This window comes from Peromyscus maniculatus, chromosome 14, assembly GCF_049852395.1.
Source record: "Peromyscus maniculatus bairdii isolate BWxNUB_F1_BW_parent chromosome 14, HU_Pman_BW_mat_3.1, whole genome shotgun sequence".
In the NCBI taxonomy this organism is placed as follows: domain Eukaryota; kingdom Metazoa; phylum Chordata; class Mammalia; order Rodentia; family Cricetidae; genus Peromyscus; species Peromyscus maniculatus.
The window spans coordinates 76,967,942-76,989,849 of NC_134865.1; positions in this window are offsets into that span (position 1 = coordinate 76,967,942).

A 21,908-nucleotide genomic window follows, 5' to 3' on the forward strand; every position below is an offset into this window, starting at 1 on the left:
GTCTTGTTCAGGGGAGGATACATAAGGGATGGGAATGCGTGAACAAGCAGGCGGTACTGGTAACTACTGAGCAGCTTCTGGATCTCAAAGACTTGAACAGTCCTGGCATGTGGATTCAAGAACCTCTCACCACAGCACACAAAGACAGCACCGTTACCCCTACTATGTAGACATTAAACAGGCCCAGGTTGGAGTAATCACGTGCCCATAAGCAAACAGCTAGTTGCCAGGCTAGGCTTCGGATGGGAACCTCTTCTTTGTTTATGTACCTCGCCTCTGCAGCATCTCTCAGAGGGACAGATTGCCTGTTCAGGAGGACCATCTGCCCAGTGCTGGATGACCACGTTCCATCCACCCCTCTGGCATCTACAGCCGTTGCTCACCCAGCCAGAGGAGCTTGGATACATACCATCTTGGCCTCCCTGTGTTCTGAGGAGCTGCAAGACTGGTCACCAGAGATTGAATGAGGCTCTTTGTTCGCAGGGGGAGCCTCACTGAGCTTGGAGGGCCAGAAGGAAGTGGGTGGGTCAGGTATACATTTCCCAGAGCCCACTAGATAGGTCATTTTTGGTACAGTTGTTGAGTTGGGGGACAAATCTTTTCAGCTAGGGCTTTTCCAAGTGGAGATGCACAATGAACTTGACATGCCCTTCAGCCCACAGCCCATAATGTTTACCTTCAGCTGCAGAACGTCTAGAAAATGAAGGTGGCTTCCATTCGGACCCTTGAAGCTTAGGGGCTCTGCACACATTAATATATAGTTTAATAGAATATGGGGAGACACCTAGTCATCTGCTGATATCATCTTAGCAAGGACATGCCCCCCATGTTGTCCCTAGTCCTGTTGAGTGGACAGAGGGGGTCATCTGCCTGGTGCAGCCCTATGGCTACTCACAGCCAGAATGCTGTATGCTGTCTTTGTGCCGATGACAGGGCAATACATCTGAGTTCCTCATACAATCCCCATTTCTGCCAGCCCTTCCCTGCACTTTCTTCTTTTCCAGCCATTTCTCCTCAGGCTCAGTGGTCTCTCTCTCTCTCCACTGTGAGAGGCTTTCAACTGTAGGTTCAGCACAAAACCAAATCCACCCTATTTGTGATTGTTCTTTCTGTGTTTGGGAATTCTGTTTCACTAGTGCTGGTTGCAACAAGTCTCGACCCCACAGGTTCATAGTTATGTTAGCCACATATGGTTTTAATTTTCCTCTCTGTCCTTCTGGACCTATACATTCGAGCCATCTTGCACTCTGTTTCACCTGAGATAATGTCCCAATTCCTAACAGTTGAACGTTTACCTCCTGAAGAGGCCAAGTTGGATGCCAAAATTCTGGTGCAATTATGGTAACGTCCGCACCTGTGTCTACCAGACCAGACAACAAAACACCATTTATTTTTATCGTTAATTTTGGTCTTTGTTCATTAATAGAAGTTTGCCAAAAAATTTTCTTTATGTTTTCTCCTGAATTTTCTATTCTCTCTGTTTCATCATTCTGACCAGCATGATTTATTCCAATAGGCATTTGGTTATTTAATCGCTCTCCAGAGCAGGCATTTCCTCTATGGCTGCCGGGAAGGTTTGAACTGGATTTGCACTGGGGGCCTGCCTGAGGCCCCTCTGGGAGTTTCCCGAAGACTGAGGCAAAGGATTACCCTGTCTGTCCTTTGTTGATCTACATTCGTTGGTCCAGTGTTTTCCCTTACCACACCTTCTGCATACTCCAGAAGGAAGGGGCATTCTGTTGCCATTGTTCCTTGAAAGAACATTGTTTCTGGAAATGACCTGTCTACAGTCCCTTTTCAAATGTCCTTGCTTCACCTTTGTAAATGACTCAGATTTTTTTCCTGGTTCCTCAACTTTGTCCCATGCATTCAAGGCTGCCGTTCGACATAAAATTAGGGTTTGGACATCATATAAACATTGTGCTTGTGCTGAAGCATATTGGCCTTCGCCCATAAGCTGATCCTGGCAAACTTGTACTCCTTTATCCCTCCATTGTTTTTCTATGTTTTTAGCCTCCTCCTTAAACCAAGTCAGAAATTGAAGTCTCTGGCTTGGTTCCAGAACACCTTGTGCGAGGTCCCGCCAGTCCTGTGGTACTATCCTATTATATGTTGACCAAGTGTTTAACATTTGCTTTACATATGGGGAATGCATGCCATAAGATACTATTGCCTCCTTAAACCTTTTTAAATCCAACATTTCAATTGGAGCCCAAGTATTTTGTGTAGCCATTTGATCAGGCATCTGCTGTACTGTTACAGGATAAATTAAGGGTGACTGTGTGAAAACAGGCTTTCTTTCTGCAACCTTATGATCCCGACTTGAAACAACTTCACTGTTAATTTCTTCTGTCTGAATTTTTACAGGTTTAACAAGTTCTTCTAACGCTGTTATCCTGGCACTTAAATTGACTATCTTTTTAAATATTAAAATGTGGATTATTATAGTGATGAGGTGCATAATTCCACCAATACTAATATTATATAGTTGTTCCATTGCCAGACTGCCTAAAATTTCGAACAAAAACCAATTTTCTTCCAATGTACACATAAAACCCATTTGTTTTTTAATGTGGAAAAAAATTCTTTTAGATAGTTTCCTTTAAAATATCTGATATATTATGACTTACCAAATCTGCGTAGAACAGTAGAAATCCGAGGGGATTTTCAAAGCAGCCACCTAGTGTCCCAGGTGTAAATCCAGAGAGAGAGAGAGAGAGAGAGAGAGAGAGAGAGAGAGAGAGAGGAAAGAGAGAACGCACAAGAAAGCGTAGCCGGCTAAAGCTTAAATGCAGCCACGTGTTCCCTCTTGTGCCGAGTCAAGGCTTGGGTCTGGCTTCCTTAAGCTCCGACCACGTGCGTTGACTTTACAGGCAGGGCCCTGTTCGGCAGGGCAGGTCTGAGTTGTTTGTAGCACCGGCTTTAGGCAAGCTGCTCAGATGTAGATGTAACCAACCGTCTTATTAAATAAGAAACACAGAAACAATGTAAAAGAGAAAGCCGAGAGGTCAGAGCTCAGAGCTAAAATCTCACCCTTCCTCCTGCTGTCCCAGCTTCGCGAAAAGAGACCTACTTCCTCTCGGTTCGTATTTTTAAAGTATGTTGTTCTGCCTTCTCATTGGTTGTAAACCCAAACACATGACTGCCTCGTCACTGTCTGAATGTACAGCCCCCTAGGTCTTAAAGGCATATGTCTCCAATGCTGGCTGTATCCCTGAACACACAGAGATCTTATGGGATTAAAGGCGTGTGCCGCCACCGCCACACTCTTGCTATGGCTCTAATAGCTCTGACCCTGAACACACAGATATCTATGGGATTAAAGGCGTGTGCCACCACCGCCACACTCTTGCTATGGCTCTAATAGCTCTGACCCCCAGACAACTTTATTTATTAATATACAATCAAATTAATATTTCAGTACAAATCAAAATAATATTTCAATACAATTAGATTACCACCACATCCACCTTCTTAGGACACTGAAGAGTCCCAGGTCCCACCCCTGCCTGGTTTGTGCTCAGTTTCCTTCCTCATCTCTTCCCTAATGCTCGTGGCTCCCCAAAGGCATCCTTGAACCTTTACTCCTCAGCCATGCTGATCCCTTTGGCCACAACACCTTTCCACATCTGCAGCTTCCAGATAACATCTATTTGTTCTTCTAAGGGTCTTATCTGGACACATCTTTCCCTGTCCCCCAGGCAGGGACGGACATCCATTATACGGGTTTGCAGATACCACGTCACAACCCCCCATGATCAACATCTTCTACCACAGGGCCGTTAGTCATCTTCTCTTCCTTGAAGGGCAGTGGACCACTTCCAGTCAGGATCAGAACTTCTGAGTTCTCAGCATGATACTCCGCATGCGACTACCCCTCTGAAAATGCCTGCTGTGCAGAACGTGTCTGAGCCAATGTGCAGTGAGATTCCAAGTTCTTTCCAAAAACTGTCAGAAAGCTCCAGGTAGTATTTGTCTTTTGGAGTCCAGGGAGGCAGCTGGAGGACTTCAGGGCATTTGAAACAAGAGTCGAGAGAAGGTTTTAGCAGGTGCACACACAGAGGGACCCATATCCCTAGCCCAGGAAACAAAACAATCATCATCAGTTCTGACTTCTGAGTTGTTCGCGTCTGGGCAATTCAGAAGGCACAGAGTGCTGTGAGCTAACCCAAGGGGTATTTACGCTGCCAATTTCAAGCCACCATTAATAATGTAATGGCTTTCAAGTGGGTTGGCTTAGCCTTCCTCATCTGTGAAAACCAGGATGCCCCATTCCCCCCAGTAAGTATGTGTGTGTGTGTGTGTGTGTGTGTGTGTGTGTGTGTGTGTATACATGCTTACTACCCATTCATTCATTCATTCATTCATTCATTCATTCATCACATAACTTGTTAAGTGCCAGCCTTTAGAATCTCTCTACTGCTAGGATCTGATAACTCAGAGGTGAGAAAAGCAGATGACTGTTTTCTATGATGAATGTTATGGAGAACTTAGCACACAGTCTCCTTGCACGTCACAGAAAGCCCAGGCTTGAGAAAATGGGAAGAGGGAGAGAGTAAATGTGTCAGGCTAATGGTGAAGGCGGGGTTTCAGACCAAGTGTGAACTAAGCAAGCTCAAGCTCGGAGAGCCTCACCCCTCACAGCTGCATAGGCTGATGAATTTCCCCTAATGCCCTTTGAGGCTTCAAAATACAGGGACATGAGCATCTGTCTTCCATGTGGGAAGGGCTCCTCCATGAGAGCTTTGTGGATAAAATCACGGTGGATAAAATCAAGGGAGCTGAATACTGCGTGGATGTTCAAAATCTGTGACTATAAACAGTTTTCATTTAACCTCCTTGACTTGTTTCTTCTCTCACAAACCAAAGAGTTCCATCCCACAAAATCTAATTTTAAAATTGATACATCCATAGATTGATGTCTCTCTCAACCGTCCCCAGAGAAGCTTCTGTTGGCAGTCCACAGCGGTGAACAGAGTTCCACAACTGAGCAAGGGGTAGAGAATCAGAGAGTACAGAATGCTCATCCCTGGACATCTGCATCACACCCCTCCTCCCAAGGCTCAGGGATCCTAGCCAAAGGGGGCAGAAAGAGTGCCAGGGCCAGACATGCTGCAGATAGGATCGACTGGAGTGAAGGGCTGTGGAGGCAGGCAAGGGCGCAGCCCAGCACATCACCTGTTGGGCAAGTACGGGGTCTTAATCCAAAGTCTCTGCTTACGCTGAGAGCCAGGCTGCCACTCACATGTGTGCACACAGGATGAGTGTTGGCAAATGTGACGTGGGGTGCCACTGGCTCAGACAACAGAGGGAAACTGCCTCTCTGAGGAAGACATGCTTAAGGCAGAAAATGCAGCAGGAAACCCATTTACACCAAGGCTCAGGAGCTGAGCTTCCCAACAGGAGAGCCTTTCCAGGGCACGTTCTGACCACTGCTACAGCTCCCCCTCTCCTCCAGCCAGCTTTCTCTGTGCCTGTGAAAGACTTGTGGGCTTTCCAGAGTCAACTCCAGGGCCCTGCCTTCCATTGGCCAGTCCCTTCTTCCCAGAATCCTCTTCTCCCACCAAGACCCAGCTCCAAGATACCTTGGAGTAGGCAGCCTGCACTCACCCTCCTGACTGAACTCTTCACATGCATGCTGCCCTCCAGGTGGAGGGTTTCTGTAACAAGGGACTGCACTTCACACAGTGTCACAGTAATGAGCTTCCCCGAACAACTCAAGAGATGACGGGCGAGCACAAGTATGCTGGACTTCCACAGACCCCAAACCCCCTGAGAGCATCCTGAGAGTTGTGGGATCAGCCAAGAGGCATAACAGTGCAAACAGGTGCCAGCTCTTGCTCCGTGGAGACAGGCTTGCCCTGAAGCAGATGCTCAAGGTTCTTTTACATGTCTCTCTAGTAAGTACCTTGTATGACTGGATGGTGACCCCCTGAAGGCTCACACCCTAGTCCCTGGAGCCTGCTAATGCTCAAGATTTATTTTAAAAAGAGTCTTTGTAGATGTGACTCAAAGATATGGGGTCAAGGAGGTGTCCTGGATTATGCTGATGCAATCTTAAGTGTCTTTATGAGAGTAGAGAGAGATCACATGTGTGCATGTGTGAGCAAACACACACACATATGTGTGTGCACATATATGTACAGAAAACATGCATACAAATACACACACATTTACACATACACACACTCACACACATACACACATATGCACACACACACACACACACACACACACACACACACACACACCAGGCAGTATGAAGATGAAAATGTGTGGAGCAATGTGGCCTCAATCCCTGGAATGTCAGTAGCCATCAAAGCTGGGAAAGGAACAGATTGTCCCCTAGAGTTCCTGAGGGCACTGGCTCTGCTGTCACTGTGTGCTGTGGGAGATTTGTTCACACACCACTCAGACAACCAATAATGTTTTTTACCTCAATTCACAGGACAGAGTCCATGTTCCGCTGGCCAGAATGAACCACAGAGGTATTTTTGTTGTTGTTGTTGTTGTTGTTGTTGTTGTTGTTGTTTTGCAGACTGGGAAGATAGAGAGACAGGGAGGACTAGGGAAGGGCAAAGAGAGATGTGTGGCTTTTTCAAGCTGGGAAGCATGGAGAACAGGGGTCAGCTAATCGTTTCTCTGTCGCTCCATGGATTTTTCAGGTTTAACCCCAATATCTGATTCCTGAGTTTTTATTAATAATAGAATAATTAGGTATGGATTATATAAAGTGCTTTGTTAACTTTAAACATTTTAAATGCTAATGAGCAAAAAAGCAGCAGCTGCATTGTGGAAAGAGGCTGAACTGAACCCAGCCTGCATATTTTGGGAATGTCTTAACTTCAGAATGGAAGTCTGAAAATACGCTGCATTGGGGGAAAGGTTTTCTTTTGTTTCCACAGGAAACAAAAAGCTATGGTTTTCTTCAAAATTAATAAAGATCAGATTTGATTGGGGGAGACCTCCTGAGGACCTTGGCTGCAGATATGAGGGAGGAAGCCAGGAAAGACCCAGGACAGGTGATGTTTGTGCTGATCCCTCTACATGGGAACAGCTCTGAGACTGGATGAGACCTGATAAATCTTGTTGGGTAGAGTCATCATGACTTCTTATTACATGACATCCTTTCTTATGGCATGGATGGAGATTTATATTACAGTTTGGTTATGCAGTCCAAATGGACTTATGAAGTTGCCAGATGGCTTTTACATGCTCAAACATAAAACAAAAATCATCTTTAGCAAACTTGTGCACACCACACATTCCATACCTGTATTAATGTACACACACACACATATATATGTAAGCATATATGTATAAACACACACATATATGTGTGTATATATATATATATATATAATCTTACCTTTAAAAGTTTGTGTGTTTTCAAAAAATAAAAAGTGGGGGACCAGACACCAATGAAGACAAGTAGCCCAAGTGATCCAGCCTCTCAGAATGCCTCTGTTGCAGTTTCCTCAAAATTCTGTACCTGGAACAACTTCAAAGCTGCTAGGTGAGATAGTCCAACCTCAAAGACTACTCAATCCAGGACTTCAGATAAGCCTTGTACTTGCCAGTCACACTGAGTTTGAACAACAGCTAGCTCTCCCAGGACTTGACCTTTATCCCAATTTTCTCAGGGTTCCCTAAAGATGTCACTAACCTCAGACAACAGGAAGCAGTCTAGAGAACACAACACTCACATTCCCAAGAGGTGGAATTAATTGTTTTTGGTTGTTCAGTGGGTTATAAATGTTTGTAACCATTTAGGAGGGTTGGTTGCAAGTTGTTATTGGTCATGGTCAGGGGAAAAGACTAAACAAAGCAGGTTAGATTCAGGGATCTCTCTTGGTATGGATTTTGTATATTGATACAAATTTAAGGTTGTTTTTGTTTTAATATACTATATATATCTCTACTCTTGTTTAAAGTATTGTAATAACACAGCTCATTTTAAAATGTAATGTAGTCCTTAAAGGCTATTATTACAAACTGTTTGGGATAATTAAGTAATGTAGGTTAGTAGTCATCTTTAACAATCAAACTTGTAGTCAATGTTAAACAGATGTATTTTATATAGATAGGTCATCTTCAAACACTTCAGAGATATACAGAATTTGGCATTTAAGATGTTACAGTAACATAAGGCTTTTCATGACAGTGAGATATGTCTGCTCTTGGCAGCACCAATATACTTCAGAGAAGATCATGGACATCAAAGAACCTCCATATAGAGTTTTCTTCCACTGTGGTAAAGTTAGCCACTGGGCAAGAAACTTTCCTTGCCTCAACTACTGACAGTACGCTGTTCAAATTGGACAAGCAGGACACAAAAGAAGGTGATTGCTAAATTTTGCTAAGACAAAGTAAGACAGTCCTTTAAAATTCCTGCTTCACAGAAAAGTCTGTCAGATATTCTAGGCCTATAGGTCAAAGATGGATGCCCCAACATTGCAGAGAAACCCTGGGTGACCATCCAGACAGCCTGCTGTTTCTGTCATTTCTATAGTTTTGGAAGTTGCTTTCTCTGCACTTCCTGTTTGCTCAGGTAATATTTTTATCCTTCTTGGGTCTCTGATGGGGTTGAAGACTAGATAGTTAATCTGTTTTCTTTGTTACAAAATTCAGAAAAGAAACTTAGAAAAGAGATGTAAGGTTTATAAGGTTGAGAGGCGTAAAAGTTTAAGTTTTTTGTCTAATAAAATGTTTTATGGTCTAAAAAGATATTTTTAGGTTGTTAATACAAGTTATGTTAGAAAGTGGTTTAAGTATAAAACTTTTGGACTCTCCAAGATAGGATAGATAATAGAGTATTTTCTCTAAATTTGCTAAATATGAATGGACTGGACACTGTGAATGTAATTCTTATTTGATAATTGTTCTTATTGTATATAACTATACTGTGTGAGAGGTAAAACCTTTCCTTTTTATTTGGACAAAGAGGGAAATGTTGCAGGAAATTTGATTGCACTGTGACATACCAAGACTGTGTTAATAAAGTTAACCTTGAATCAGGGATTGGAGCCAAGAATTAGTCATAGAGTATATGAAGGATCCAAGATACAAATAGAGAGGCACAGGAAAGAGTAGGGAGGGACTTAGAGATTGTGTGGTCTCTTCAATCTGGGAAGTATGGAGAGAAGGTCAGCTGGTCACTCTCCCGCCATTTCTTTGATCTGGTAGGTTTTCACCCCACTGTATGACTCCTGAGTCTTCATTGGTAATAGAACAACTTAGACAAAGACAACACTCTCCCCATTTCTGTGGCCCCTGCTCGTACACAGCAGAGCTTTGGCTGGTCCTTCCTGGCTGTCTCAGGAAGAGCCCAGCTCTACACTTGGGAAAACTTCAGCTTCAAACCTGTCTGCTCTTGTTGGTCCCTGCCCCAGCTTCACAGTGAACAGCCAGGTCACTCCACTTTGTCACTGGGGACAAAAGCCAGAAGTGCATCAAAGCCATGGGCTTCTGCAGAGAAGGATCCTTGAGTGCCACCCTTCAGTTCATTCCAATGTAATTACTGTCAACTTGCAGTAAGGCAAACCATGGAGACACTCATATGAGGACTCACAGGCCACAAGATGTCCCCCAAGCATTTGTTCAGTCCTTCATCCAGCATGCCAGGTGGAGTCTTGAATCTGAGGCCGGTTCCACTCTGAGTGAAGCTGTGGCTGTGGCGAATTTTACTTCCACCACATGGAGACACAAGGATACCTGCCACTGGAGGTATAATGTGAGCTAACTGTTGGAACTCCCCCATTCAGTCCCTTTCCCATCAGGGTTCCCATGATGGAATCTGCAGAGAGAGAAAGCACTGGATTGAATGAGACAAGTCCCAGATTTATTACCTTGAGAAGACACAGGTTTCCTGGTAAGCTGTGGTTCAGCCCTCAGGCTGAACTGCAAAAGTGTGTATGCTGAAGAAAGCATGTCCCACAGAGGTACCTTCCTTCCCTCTGCTGTCTTACTGCTTATGGAGACAATGGGCTGGTGGGCAGAGGATGCATCTTCAGTCCCAGGAATTGAAAGGTAGAGGTTATTTTTAAAAAGCACTTATCAATTTTATCTTATGTGTGAATGTATCTTACCTGCATGTATGTTGGTGCACCATGTGTGTGTCGTTCCCCAAGCAGCCAGAGGAGGGCACTAGGATCCCCTGGAACTGAAGCTATAGATGGTTGTGAGCTTCCATATGGGTGCTGAAAACTGAACCTGGGTCCTCTTAGAAGAGCAGCCAAGTGTTCTTAGCCATAGAACCATCTCTCCAGTCCCAGAGTAGAGGTTCTGATTCCAGGTGCACTGTGTCGTCTCAGGTAAATTACTCAGCAGCCTTCTCATCTCAAATGGAAGGTCACTATATAGACCTCACTGTGGTTGGGATGAGAGAAACAAGAGATGTTCTGTGCAGTGCATGGGTGACGATTATGTGTCTCCACTCACAGAACTGGACAATAACACTCCCTCTCTTCCAGCCGAGAGGCAGTCTGAGCCTGGGCACCTGTCCCTGATGGAAAACAAGGGGTTCTTTGGAGTATCCCCGTTGACTTCCCTCCTGCAGTCCACTACCTCTCATTTGGGCCACGCTCTCCTCTCCTCTGCAAGCTCTAGGCTGAGCCCTTCATCTTACGGGTGCTGCAAGGAGAGTTCCAGGGTCTCCAGTGGCTCCCCAGGGAGGTAGCAGATACCAAATAAGAAAATGTACATTTGGGCTGGACCAGGGACACATCACTCATGTGACTTGTGACATCACCTACATTCAATAAGTGAACTTAGAGTCTTCTGGAGCTTGAGGTAGAGCCTGGTGTAGGGGTAACACAGGAGGAGGCTGCAGGTGGCTGGGGCTGAGGGGAGGGAGCTCATTCGGCTCAGAGACTTGTGTTTGTGATTATGTCTCAGTGTTGCCACTTGGGAAATGGGGACAATCACCCCCACTTCTGCTCTGCTGCATTGAGGTGGGGCTTTGTTCACACACTTCAGAAGTCCGTGATTTCCCTGAAGATTCAGCATTCAGCAAGATCCTTTGTTCTGGCAGTGAGCTGGATGCTGCCCAGGCTCCTGAGGTAAAGCAGGGATGAGGAACCTGAGCCTGGGCCCTGCAGCCTGGGACTGTGGCCACACGGAAGGAATGACAGCTCAGCCCTGTTCTGCAGGGTGCCCCAGCTTTGTGAGGCCAGCACAAAACAGCACACCCTGAGAATTGATGGAGACCAGAAGGATCTGAAGAGATGGCACAGCTGGGAAAGTGTGAAGACCTGAATACCAACGTAATAAAAATTCAGGTATGGTGGTGTGGGATTTCAACCCCAGTGCTGGGAGGCAGAGAGATGAAACATCCTTGGCACCTGGGGGGCGGGCCAGCCTTGCCTACTTGACCAGTTCTAGGCCAGTGAGAGAGCCTGTCTCAAGGGGAGGGCAACATCTGAGGAATGAAAACCTAAGGCTGTCCTCTGACCTTCACATGTACACACACACATGCACACACACACACATACACACACACACACACACACACACACACACACACACGCACATGCACACACACACACACACACACACACACGCACACACACACACATATGCACACATGCATGCACACACATACACAGGAAGGAAGGAAAGGAGGGAGGGGGAGAGAGAGAGAGAGAGAGAGAGAGAGAGAGAGAGAGAGAGAGAGAGAGAGAGAGAGAGAGAGAGAGAGAACAAACTTTTACTTCTCTCAGTTCTGAGGTCTCAAAGTTCAAAGTCCAGAGAGCTGCCTGGAGCAGGCTGTCCTTGGCTTCCAAGGTGAATCCGTGTGTGCTGGAACTCCAATGGCGGAAAAGGGAAAGGCACATGGAGATGAAGGCTTTGGTATGGGCACCTGATTTCCCCGACATACAGAGTTCTCACCTCACAAAGGCTGCAAAGGATCTTCCCATGGTCCATCGGGGATTGAGTTTCAGAACCGAGTTTTGTAGCAAACTCATTTCAGAAATGGTAGCACCATGCTAACACTCCACCCCCGTGGAGAGCGTCCTGTTTGGGACAGAATGCTTCCCCACCATTGCAGACTCTGGCTCCAGCTCTCCAGCTTCAACCTCATCATGCAGATAGTCTTCCCGACCCTACCTTGTGCCAGAGAAGCAGTGGGGGTGGTTCCTCTCCTCTCCTGGAGTGCCCTCCCCCATGCACCTGCCGGGTAGCTTTGCTTCCTCCTCCTTCAGCATCTGCCCTGTGGGATGATCAACAAAGGTCCTGCCACCCAGGAGCACAGGACCCAGGAGCCTTTCCCACAGGACTTGTAATGGTCCTCAGAAAGCTCAGAAAGTGCTGTCTCACTTCTGAGCCTCAGTTTCCCTCCCTTCAGGACCCTGTGCATAGATGCTAGGGTAGGATAGCCCTGTGACTAATCATGCCTCTGGAGAGAGAGGCTCTTAGGTACCAACCAGGGAGAGCAGGTGTAATCATCGTCCACACAGCAGAGGATTTCGAGTTCTAGGCCAGCCTGAGCTGCATAGCAAAACTGTCTCAAGAAAGAAAGAAAAAGAAAGAAAGAAAAAAATAAAATATAAAGAAGAGCAAGCATCAACATTCCCTACATCCCTCTTCTGGTGCTCTGGCTGCCTGCCTGATGATGTATGTAATCTCTCTCTCTCTCTCTCTCTCTCTCTCTCTCTCTCTCTCTCTCTCTCTCTCTCTCACACACACACACACACACACACACACACACACACACGTGCACACATACACACATGCACACAGAATCTTGCACTACAATTTTATAAAGTCAGGATTTCATATAGCCCAGGCTGGCCTTGAACTCCTATATAGCTAGGGATGACTTTGAACTCTGGATCCTCTGCCTCCACCTCCCAGTTGCTGGGATTACAGATATTTGCCATCACATCCTGTTTATGCAGTGGTGAGGACCAGTCCACAGCTTTGTGCACACTAAGCGAGCACTCTATCAACCGAGCCCCAGCTCCAGCCTGCGTTAAGATGGTGTTTCTTATGACTTCTATGTCTTCCAATACCCATTATATTTTTTGCACCTAAGGCAAGTGGCTCACTGACCTCCTCCTGGTTCAGGCCCTGAGATAGAGAGAACAATTCTACAAACTGTCAAAGGTTAGACCGCACTTGGCTGTTTTTTCAGCATGTCCTATGCAGCACCCCACTCCCATCATCTCTGTCACTGCTTTTTCAAACATGTATATTCAGCCCTGTTTTAGGAAACTGAGGCTTGAGGAACCACCCTCCGTGCACAGATCAGCCAGTTTCAAGTTCATGGCTTTCTGTGTGGGGGTTGGAGAAGCACTTTTTAGGGAGGAAAGAGTTTTATTATGAGTGTTAACTTTCAGGAGAAGCCGGCATGAGGGCGAAGAATTCCAAATAAACACCGACAACAGAAGTAGCGGAATTGGGAGGAAGGTTAAAACCAGACTGCTCCATGGCCGTTCTTCTGGAGACAGCATGAGGAAGGACAGAGTCCTAGGAAGGGAGGAGGGACAGAAAGGAAAAGGTGGCCCAGACCTGACCCTCGGAGGGCACTAGAATGTGGCCAGATGGGGTGGAGGGCTCAGGAAGGACAGACAGACAGGGAGGGACTGCCAAGGAGATGAAAGATGGGTGAAATTACTGGCCTGTAATTCCTGGGCTTGGAAGGTGGAGGCAGGAGGATCAGGACCCAAATCATCCTTGGCCTCATATCAAGTTCAAGGACAGTGTGGGATACAGGAGACCTTGACTTAGCAACACTAGTCATCATAATAAATTCCATTTAATTTAAAAATAAAATGAGATATTCAAGATGAGCATGGTGGTCCATGCCTGCATTTCTGCCCCTTGGGAGGCAGAAGCAGGAGGATCAGGAGTTCAAGGTCACCCTCAGCTAATGAGTTCAAGGGCAGCCTGGGATACATGAAATTCTATCTCCAAAAAAAATGTAATATTATAGTGATTATTAAATTTAAAAAATAAAATGAAGGACAGCTAAGTACCACTGTCATGAGGCAGAGAAGAGAGTTGAAAGGCCTTGGTCATTTAAGAAGAGGCTCACTGCCCTTTGATTACATGAGCCCATCAGGTGTCTCTTTTTCTCCTCTCTGATTGACGATCTGACCCCACCCAAGCCTCTTGCTTTACTATAGGCAGAAGCTGCTGCAGTGCAGGTTTGGAGAGACTCTGTGGCAGGGTATCCCTGGGTTCAGAGATATATCTCAGGGCTTGGCTGAAGCCCGTCTCCCACTACAAATTAAGATGCATGACATTCTTCTCCATGCTCCTCTTCCACTGTGTCTGCTGTACTGAAAACAAAAGGAGCCGTTGCAAAGCACAGCGAGCATGAAATGTGAGTTAGAGCCCCAGATAACTCGAGGGTATCCATCCCAGGGACGTCACGCTGCCTCGAATGCCAATGCCACATGGGTAAGTTTGCATGAGGTCACCATGGATGGTCGCCCGCCGTCTTGGCAAAAAAAGATGGGTGCCTATGAAGGCTAGTTTAATTTTAACTTGACACAATCTATAATTACCTGGGAAGAGAATCTTAAAGACAAATTTTCAAGATCACGTTGGCCCGTGGAAATGTCTATGAGGTATTGTCTGAGTTGCATTAAGGTGTGATGACCTAGCCGCTGTGGGTGGCATCATTCCCTAGGCAGAGGATCTTAGACTGTGTGAGACTGGAGAGAACAAGCTGAGCAGTAAGCATGCATGCATCTCTCTCTGCTCTTGACTGTGTATGTGACTAGCTGTTTCAACTTCCTGCTGCCTTGATTTCCCCCAGTGATGGACTGTAACCTGGAACTGCAAACAGAATCATTCCTTTCTCCCTTGTTGCCTTTTGCCAGGCTGCTTAACACGGCAACAGGACGGGAATCTAATACAGTGTGTCCCAGGTGACCTCTAATCCGGAGATCTGAGCACATGGCCTGAGGGTCCTTCTAGAAAATTCATGCTACCTTCAGAATTATTTTGAGTCAAGACAGGATCCAGCAGGGAACGGCAGTATGATTTCACCCTCTCAACAGCTACAGCTGCTGTAGTAGGTCCCCAAAATGTTCTGAGCACCACATCATGTGTCTTCCTTGCGATCTTAATTTTCTTTTGCTTACTTAATAATTAATTCATTTGTTTATTTATTGTGTGTGAGGGGCAGAATAGACTGTAAGTTCCCCCATAGCCCTGCTCATTCCAGGCCCACGTTGGACGGGATAGGTATTCACCGCTGTTGTAGCGGAGGCTGTAGTTGGTTTCCAGACATCCTTTGCCCAAGTGTGGGGTCTGCTGCTGGGGGCGGGGCAGCTTTCCTGAGATGTAAGTTCTTCATCTACTGGGGGTTAGCTCAACGACCTTTCCCTTGTACGGCCTTCCTCACCCTGTGAAGCAGCTCTAGGGGAGGGGTCCCCAGCGCATTGCACCCCCTCTGTGTGTTCTGAAATTAGGTTATTTTCTCTTTCCTCCACTTTTCCGTGATGCAGACAGGCTCCACCGGTGTCATCTCTGGGATGTCAAACTCGGGCACAGCACTTGGCACACAGGTACTTGCTGGATGGTGACAGAATGAATGACGTCTTCCCAAGGCAGTGCTCACCTCTGGCACCCTGAGATAGAACAAATTCCAGCGTGCCCCCAGCAGAGTAGAGAATGCTGAAACAAGAGAGCGAGTGTCTTCTCATCTATTTCTGTCTCCCTGCGTCATTAGTTTCACGCCCGCCTCCCCGCTCCCGCTCCGCTAAACAAGCTGCCCCCAAGCTTCATGCTCAGCTGGTCATAGCTGGGATTCCCTCCCAAAATAAGCCACAGCTAGCCTGAGATGGGAACTTGGAGGGTCTGATGCCTTGGGGACCCCATGCTCTCAACAGCCACCGTATTGGAAAGTCGTGGTGCCCAGACATATTCTTGGTACCTTAAGGCAAAGGGAGTCTCCGTGAACTAGTTCCATCATGTGGAAAAAAAGGTCAAAGCTGTTAACCATGGTTCGGAAGCTCTGTGACTCAGCCAGCCAACCACATGCTCCCATTTTTGTCTATCTAGCTACTCGCTGGAGATATCCTTTTAACAGCACCCTTGAACAAACACCACACTGGTTTGCTTACCCCATATTACTAATTCATACAGGAACAGCAAGCAGTGATGACAGGCTCACTGTGTTCTAGGTGAGCCTTCAGAATCTTGCTTGTGGATATTAATACACAGAATTCTCCCAATGCCTCCCTGGATGGGTGGGTACCATTTTCCATCATCTTGAGTTTGCAAATGAGCAGCAGCAAGCATGGGCAGTGAGAGGTGGGATTACTTGTTCAAGACTAGGCAGCTGGTGTGCAGGAGAGCTGGGTTAGACACCATGTATCACCAACCACGACTTGGGCCTTGGGCCTGGAAGGGACCCGAAGGCTTAGTCACATCCCCAGAGGTCTGCCCCTTTTTCTTTCTTTCTTAGACAACATCTCATGTATCCCAGGCTGGTCTCAAACTCTCTGGGTACCTGAGGATAGCCCTGAACTTCTGATCTCCCTGCCTCTGCTTCTCAAATGCTGAGGTTACAGACATGTGCCACCATATTGAATAGAGTGTTTTGAGTGAGATGTCCCACGTAGTCTCAGACACTTGAATGTTTGGTACCCAGCTGGTGATGCTGTTTGAGGAGGCGTCAGAGGTGCAGCCTTGTTGGAGGAAGCATGTCACCGGAGGTGGGTGTTGAGTGTTCAAAGACTCCTTCAATTTCTAGTTCATTCTCTCTGCTTCCTGCTTGCAATTCAAAATGTGAGGTCTCAGCTTCTGCTCCAGCCGCCATGCATGCTTCCCTGCTACACCAAAGTGAGTCAAAGTTCAGTGCACAGATTCACAGTGAAGGAAGACCATGTGCCTTGCATTTGGCTACAGAGGATGTAGGAGGGGGAATTATGAGATGGGGTGTGTGATGATTGGTTTTAGTTGTCCACTTGACACACCTAGAATCACCTGGGGAGAGAGGCTCAGTGAAGGATTGTCTGGCTCAGGTTGGCGCCCATGGGCAAGCCTGTGACAGGTGTTCTTAATACTGAGTTAATCAAGGTGGGATCTGCCCACGCTGAATGTGGGTGGCATCATTCCATGGACTGGGTTCTGGGGTTGTATAAGGGTAGAGTTGGGGCTGAGCATAAGTGAGCAAGCCCGGATTAATTTCTCTCTACTCTTGAGTGTGGGTGTGACTAGCTGCTTCAAGGTCCTTCAAATCAGAATTCTAAGCCTAATACACCCTTTCCTCCATACACTGCTTTTGGTCAGGGCATTTTATTACAGCCACAGTCATGAAATGAGGTCAAGGCTGAACACAGAGCCAGGAACAATTCATTCATTTGTTCTGTTCCTACTTGGTAGGTACTGAGCATGGGTGAGGTGCTGTGTGGGCTGAGACAGTCCGTGGGTCCAACAGACACTGTGCCCACACCTCCCCTAATCCTTCCCCTTCTTTTCATTTTACTGATGCACCATCATGTCGCTGGCGGGGGGGGGGGGGGGGGGGGGGGGGGGGGCTTCATGGGGTCATCGGACCTCTCCTTGCCTCTGTTTCTGAATCTGTATTGCTGCTCCCTATCATGGTCAATCATGGTCACATAGAAGGATTAAATAAGCTTAAATATGGAAAATACATTATGGAGAATCTGGCACACCACACACACACACACACACACACACACACACACACACACACACACATACACACACACACACACACTGCATGAAGGGATTTCACAAATATTCGCTAAGCACTTCCTATATGCCTGGGGCAAGGATCAGCCTGGTTTTGATCTCCTTAGCCCTGTTTCGTGGAATGGTTTTGTGAGTCTTGTTTCTACATTGCCTTTTTTTTTTTTTTAAACCATCTGGGATAACATTGGTGTAAAAGGAGACACAGGGAATTCTTTCCCCAGATGTTTTGTTCATTTTCCCAGATAATCATTCATTAAAAATCTCCTCCATCCTCCAGTGATGGTGAACTGTCCCCCACAGTCTTGTGTTTGGAATTCATGGTCCCTAACTGTTGATGATGCCATTTACAGATGCTATAGAGACTTTGGGGGAGGCAGGGCCTACAGGAGCAAATAGGTCCCTGGCAGGTTTTTGAAGGCTATAAGGGGTCCCCCAGACTGTTCCCTTGGAGTTGATCAGTTCTGCTTTACATGCTCCCACCACCCTGATGGTCTGTCTATGTGCTTGAGACTGAGCAAGCAGGACCAGACCCTTCTATTACAGTTTGAACCTGACATGCCACCCTCAAGCTCTTGTGTGGGCTGCTTGGTCCTGAGCTATGGCACCATTTTGGGGGTGCTGAGGACTGTTTGGGAGGTGGAGTCTGGCTGGTAGAAGTAGGTAATTAAGGGCAGGTCTTTGAAGTTTCTGTGGCCCAGGACTCTTGTCTCACACTCAACTGGAGATCTGCCTTGACATGGAAAGCAGCAGCACATACTCCCACCACCACGGACACCTCCTAGCCTCAAGTGCCTGCCTCGATGCACCAAAATCCTCTGAATTATGGGCCATGTCAGCTCCCACATTGTTCTGTCAGCCATTTTATTTTTTATTTTTTTAAAGATTTATTTATTTAGCCGGGCGGTGGTGGTGCACGCCTTTAATCCCAGCACTTGGGAGGCAGAGGCAGGCGGATCTCTGTGAGTTTGAGGCCAGCCTGGTCTCCAAATTGAGTTCCAGGAAAGGCGCAAAGCTACACACAGAAACCCAGTCTTGAAAAAACCAAAAAAAAAAAAAAAAAAAAAAAATTTATTTATTATGTATACAGAAGAGGGCACCAGATCTCATTCCAGATGGTTGTGATCCACCATGTGGTTGCTGGGAATTGAATTCAGGACCTCTGGAAGAGCAGTCAGTGCTCTTAACCTCTGAGCCATCTCTCCAGCCACACTGTCAGTCATTTTAATCCCAGCTACACATCAGAAACTCACACAAAGGGCCATGAAATTGTCTCTCTATCATTTTCTAAGTTCCCCTATCTACTCTGAACTCTCTGCAATCCACACAGTTTCTAATTATGCATTGGTCTAGTCATTTTTACAAATCGGTTTTTAATACTGGGTAAGATTGATGCAGAAAATTATTAATTTAAAAGTGTTTCAAGTTTTTCTCTAATTTGAGAAAGCCTTTATTCCCACGGTGGTTATAAAGGACTTGGGCCTTCTATGTGAGGAATTCCCCCCATAAAGGTAGGAGCAGGCATCAGAATGACTGACTGTCTGACCTCAGTGCCTGGGACAATAGGATTCCCACAGTGAGGGCTAGCCAGGGCAGGGTGTGTGGCCTAGCATCACCACATCAAACTGCAGTTAGATCCTGGTTACTACAGTTACCAGTGATGTTCACCATTTAGTTTTTGATGGCATAGTTAGATTTTTTTTTTGAGGGGTCCTCTTAAATTTTTGTATCTAATTTTTTCCCAGAGCCTGGCAGCATAGGCTTATCATCCCAGCCACTTGGAAGGCTAAGACAGGGGGATGGGAAGTCCAAGGCCTGCCTGGACTTCAGAGTTGAAACCTTTGTCTCAAAATAAAATGTATAAAAGGAGCTGGAACATCTCTCAGGAGCATATCCAGCCTGGCATGTGTGAGACCTCAGGTTTGATGCCCAACGCTGGAGATGAAATGAGTTAACTTATTGTGTGTATTTATGGGGCACAATGTAATGGGTTTTTGTGTGTTGTGTGCAATCACGTTTGTGGAGGGCATATGGGTGTGGAGGTCAGAGGTTAACATCAGTGTCATTCCTTAGGAGCTGTCTACTTTGATTTTTTAGACAGGGTCTCTCCCTGGGATCTGGGGTATATTTACTAGGTTTGTCTGGCTGGCCAGTGTTCCCAGGGATCTGCCTGTTCCCACCTCCCTAGCACTGGAATTATGAGTACACAGCACCTCTTTTAAACTTTACAGGATTCCCAGGGACCAAACTCAGGTCTTCTTGTTTGTACAACACACCCCTCACTGACTGAACCACCTCCGCAGCCCCCGGTGTGGTCTTTTGAAGTCTGTGTGCGCATGGAATGACTAAATCGAGCTTATTAACCGATTCCCTCACAACTACCACTATTCACGGTATTCATGGTAAGAACATTTGAAATTTTACTTCGATGTTTTGAAATATATAGTCCGTTGTTGTTAGTGACAGCCACTTTTGGGCAGTACTGAGGATGGAGCCCAGGGTCTCACACCGGTAGACAAGTACTCTGCTGCGGAGCCACATTCCCAGCCCTCCTGTGCAGGTCTTCGAAGCTTATTCCTCCAATCAGAAGCTGTGAGATGCGTCACTGCCATCTCCCTTCTCCATGCCTTCTGCCCCCAGCCTCTGCTCACCACTCTCAGCACACCCACCATTCAATTGTTTGGAAAGTAGGCAAGACAGCCTTTGCGTGCCTGGTGCAAAGGGTCTTGGGGTTCGGGTGTACAGGGTTTGAGAGTTCTGTGTCTGCCCAGAGCAGGCATTTGGCACTTCTCCTGATCACGTTCTAGGAGCACAGCTGGTATTTATTACGCGCTTGGTGTAAGCAAGTTACTTTCAATCTGTTACTGTCCGCCCCCATCTACCCCCTTCAGGTCACTTTTTTTTTTTTTTTTGGTTTTTCGAGACAGGGTTTCTCTGTGTGGCTTTGCGCCTTCCCTGGAACTCGCTTGGTAGCCCAGGCTGGCCTCGAACTCACAGAGATCCGCCTGCCTCTGCCTCCCTCCCGAGTGCTGGGATTAAAGGCGTGCGCGCCACCACCGCCCGGCCAACTTTCTATCTGGGACTATCTGCCCCCACCCACCCCTTCAGGCTGCTTCTGTCTTTCTTGGGTACAAAAGGAAGCAGTGGAGGCAGCAATCCACTGTAGTGGCTCAAAACCCCAAGTTCACAGAAGCACCATGATCACGAGCCCTGCGCTCCTCAGCCCGGGATCACCGTGGAGATCAGGGAGTGAGGAGATGAGAGAGAAGTGTCTTGCCATCTAGGAAGAGCTGTAGTGGCTGATCACCTGCACAGCTCTTGGTCCTCCCATCAGCACAGGGATCTGTGAAACTTGGTAGAGGGTGAACACCTGCTGTCACGTGAATTGGGTTTATGACCAGGACATCTGAGCACTGGGTCCTCTGCGTTGACAGCAAGGTGCTAAGATATTGGGTGAGCCACTCTGTCTCAGAGGGTCCCCAACTGAATTACTTCTCCATGACCAAACACCAAACACTTGAGGTGATGGAAATGTGTTTTCCACAGGGCTGGAGGGCAAATGTCCAGGACCCAGTTGTCAGTAGTGTTGATTCCTTCTGATGGCCGTGAGGGAGATTTATTGTCTCTACCTCCCTTCCAGGTGATGGCCATCCCTGGCATCCCTAGCATACTGCCTCTTATTCCCATGGCCTTCTCTCCCATATCTCACTTTCTGTCTCCAAGTCCCCTTCTCTAATAAGGGAACCAGGCATTGGTTTAGGGTCTGCTTCAATCAAATATAGCCTCAGTTTAAGTTGATTGCATCAACAAAAATCTGCATCTTAGTTAGGGTTACTATTGCTATAATGAAACACCATGACCAAAAGCAACTTGGGAAGGAAAGGGTTTATTTTGCTCACAGTTTCATGTAACAGTTCATCATCAAAAGCATTGAGGGCAGGAACTCACATGGGAAAGGAACCTGGAGGCAGGAGCTGATGCAGAGGCCATGGAGGGGTTCTGCTTACTGGCTTGCTCCCCATGGCTTGCTCAGCCTGCTTTCTTATAGAACCTAGGACCACCAGCCCAGGGTTGGCACCACCTACCATGGGCTGGGCCCCCCCCAATAAATCACTAATTAAGAAAATGCACTACAGATGGATATTATGGAGGCATTTTCTCAATTGAAGCTCCTTCTTCTCTGATGACTCTACCTTGTGTCAAGTTGACCTAAAACATAAAACAGTACAATGTCT